At 33.1% G+C, this 3,311-nt stretch overlaps 1 protein-coding gene across 1 annotated transcript in view; it reads right to left on the bottom strand.

Moving 5' to 3' along the window:
* adar (adenosine deaminase RNA specific) overlaps positions 1–1,523 on the bottom strand; it is a 25,653-nt gene extending 24,130 nt beyond the window's left edge. Inside the window, exon 1 of the mRNA XM_073846718.1 lies at positions 1,414–1,523. The gene's annotated coding sequence lies outside the window, so the exon portion shown is untranslated. The remainder of the gene's footprint in view (positions 1–1,413) is intronic.
* Between the last annotated feature and the right edge of the window lie 1,788 nt (positions 1,524–3,311).

Genomic DNA, 3,311 nt, shown 5'->3' with positions numbered 1-3,311 from the left:
AGCTTTATAAAGTGTACTTACATCATTTAATTACAGTACTACCGCAACAGATGAGTAAAGCGCGTCAGAAAATCTATCTATAAATGGCAGCAAGCATCCCTAGGTATATAGCATTTGAAAGAACTCATGCGGGACGACTGTATTTATAATACCGCATATCAGTTAACAGCACGACATATTAATACTGCATCGCACTACTCATTTTATCATAGCCGCTGAACTATTGGTTTCGTTTCAAATTTCACCAGCCAGCAGACTGAAAGCAAACCTCCACCTGCGACCCTCACAGATGCATAATACATGAGGTTACAGTACCGTGACCGACATGAAACTGCACTGCAGTTTATAACCTCCTACTGAAGCCTGAAGTGCAAAACATCATCTTTAGAAGCGCCTAAGTGTAAAACGCTTCTGAGGATGCGCGTACTTCGGCCTTAACTCCCCTAAAAGAAAAAGTCCGAAAGAATACGGGTCATGTGCGGACAAACGTCCCCCTGAGGCACTTAATAACCCACTTTATCATACAACAGTCACGCAAAGTTGCTACTTTTGTAGCTGAGGGCTCTAGGATACACAGCATCAAAGACAGAACAACAGCCGCTGCTGTTGACGATGTAAAACAGCATTCTTCAATGCTCATTTTAATCAATTATTAATATTATAGATATCCTTGTTGTTTTTCTGTCACTGCATTTTGTGTGTTTTGATGCTTTGGCAAGTTCTGAAAAAAAAAATCAATACCAATCAATACGAAATTAATTAGCGTATTTTCATACTGTGGTGGTACCAGAGACTGTATTACACGATAATATGCTACTTATTTGGTTATTGTCCAACTTCTCTGTCTGAATTTAAATATTACAATACACAAATATTTTTTAGAAAGTAATTAAACGTATCTAGCCATTGACAAACATCGATGAAACGGAGTAAATTCAAAAGACGCGCAGGAGAAAAACGTGGTATTATAGTTATACGCTATTTAATGGTTATTTCTTTTTCTTGCTCAACGCAGACGTGTTTTTATAAACTAGTCATGCTTATAATCTTCTTAAGCAAGTTTTAAGCCTTTTTAAGCTAAAATTTGGAAAACTACGTTGCAAGGACATCGGAGGTTGATCGGCTTATATCGTTGCAAATAAACAAAGTGAACAAATGCAACACGCTACTACGCATTTGCTACTCTTTCATTCAACTGCAAGCATGCAACAGCTTACTAGAAGGACCTAGATGAGAAAACTGTGTGTTTGGGGATCCGGCATTTGATGCGACAGCCAGCCATATCCGCGATCGGAAAAGCTTTGAAGCGCCTCTCTCGCTTCGGCACGATCCAGTTCTCATTTTGTTCAGGAAACGCAATAAAATGTTAAATAACACATGGTTATGTGCGTTACAGGGAGTAAATATACTTACAGGCGCGGACGGCGTTCACAATCCAGCTACGTCCCTGCAAAAGGCCACATGCAGATTGAAAACACAACGCTGGTGAATGACAATGAAATGTGGCGCGGAGCTGCGACGGCGTTTTTGACGCTCTCTGATGACGTGTGCGCTTCGCAAGAAACCGCAATGTGATGCTCAAAGCACGATCGGTCATTAATGACATGAAATAATTCTTAGTGTGATGCATGCATGACTTGAAAACTGTTATTTTACTACTTGTTTGTTTATAATAGCTCTTGTTTTAATCCATACCAAGTAAAATCTAAATGCGATAATGAATAATATAATGTAATATAATATAATTACTTTATAATATTTTGCATTTGTATTGTATTATAAATCATTAGGCCTTTGTAAATAATATATATTACTTATATATTGATTTATAATATAATACAGTATAATATAATGTAATATATTGCATTGCATTATACGTTAATATATTAATAATTATATAATTAATTATAGTCCATTTTATTTTATTTTTACTTTTATTTATTTTTTTAATTTATTGTTTGTTTAGAATAGCCCTTGTTTTAATCCATAACAAGTAAAGTCTTTGGGCGATTATGAATAATATAATATAATAAATATAATATAATATAATATTTTTTCATTATATTATATTATATTATATTATAAGCCATTATATAAATTATATATATATAATATATAACAAAAGGCAGTATAATATAATGTAATATATTACATTGTATTATACTGTAATATATTATTATATAAATTAATTATGGTCCATTTAATTTTTATTTAATTGGTATATCATTTTAGTAACCCAGTTAAAACGTGTGTAAGATGACACAAATTTATCAAATTTTGAAAGATTAAAAAATATTTAACCAACCAAATATATAAAGATAAAATATTATAAATAAATACATTTTATTAAAATAAAACAAAATTGATTTAAATAATAATAAATGTATCCATTTGATTAATAAATAATAAACAAATGAGAAATTGATTTAAATCAATATATATATATAATCTGATTTTAAAAATAATAAAACATTTGATTAAAATAAAAAAATATTATTAAGTACATAAAATTAGATAGTTAGAAGTGTGATTAATTACTACATAAATAAATACCAATTAAAAGTAAATATAACTAAATATTTAAATTAAAAAAATCTAACTCTCTCTTGATATATATTACAGTGATAGAAAACAAACCCCACACAATGATGTAACATTACAGAAATTAAATATGAATCGTTCCATAGTATTAATTGGGTCTTTATAAATTGAGTTTTTATATAGCTGCCTTTTAAATTGAAGGATGGGTCCCTTGCAGGAGAATCATCATTTTTGGATGCTCATGCCATCTAAATGATTAAAACCCCCTGTTCTGGAGGTGTATATCCTGACTGACATCTTTTGTCTGATTTGGTGAGCAAACCTAACCAGACATTTCTAAAGGTGTACATGAAGGACTCATTTACTACTTAATGGACCCGTATCAGCAGGTTTCAGTGGCAGGTTGAACTTCCTCAGCTGGCAAAGGCAGTACAACCCATACCAGGCCTGACGCTCACGCTGCTGCTGAAGTGACACAAGCCGTCTTGTGTTTCAGGCCCCATTTGTTCTTTAATTGTTAAGTGCCTGATAAAATCACTAGGGTGAAGGTCAGTGACATGACCCACAGACAGCAACACTACTGTTACTAATCCCATTCACAATTTATACGCCTGCTCAATTATTTACACGTTGGCACCTCGTGCCCACTTCTTTTTGATGTACTTGAATTATCCCCCTCCACCTCAGGATAATGTCTGTCACTGGTTCAAAAAGACGGTATCTCACTGAGGGGCCAACAAAAGGTCTAAAAAGCCACACAGTAGGAACCG

Source organism: Garra rufa, chromosome 9 (assembly GCF_049309525.1).
Source record: "Garra rufa chromosome 9, GarRuf1.0, whole genome shotgun sequence".
Taxonomy (NCBI): Eukaryota; Metazoa; Chordata; class Actinopteri; order Cypriniformes; family Cyprinidae; genus Garra; species Garra rufa.
Note: the sequence above shows the minus strand (reverse complement) of the source record. Positions and strands in the feature narration are given on the sequence as shown.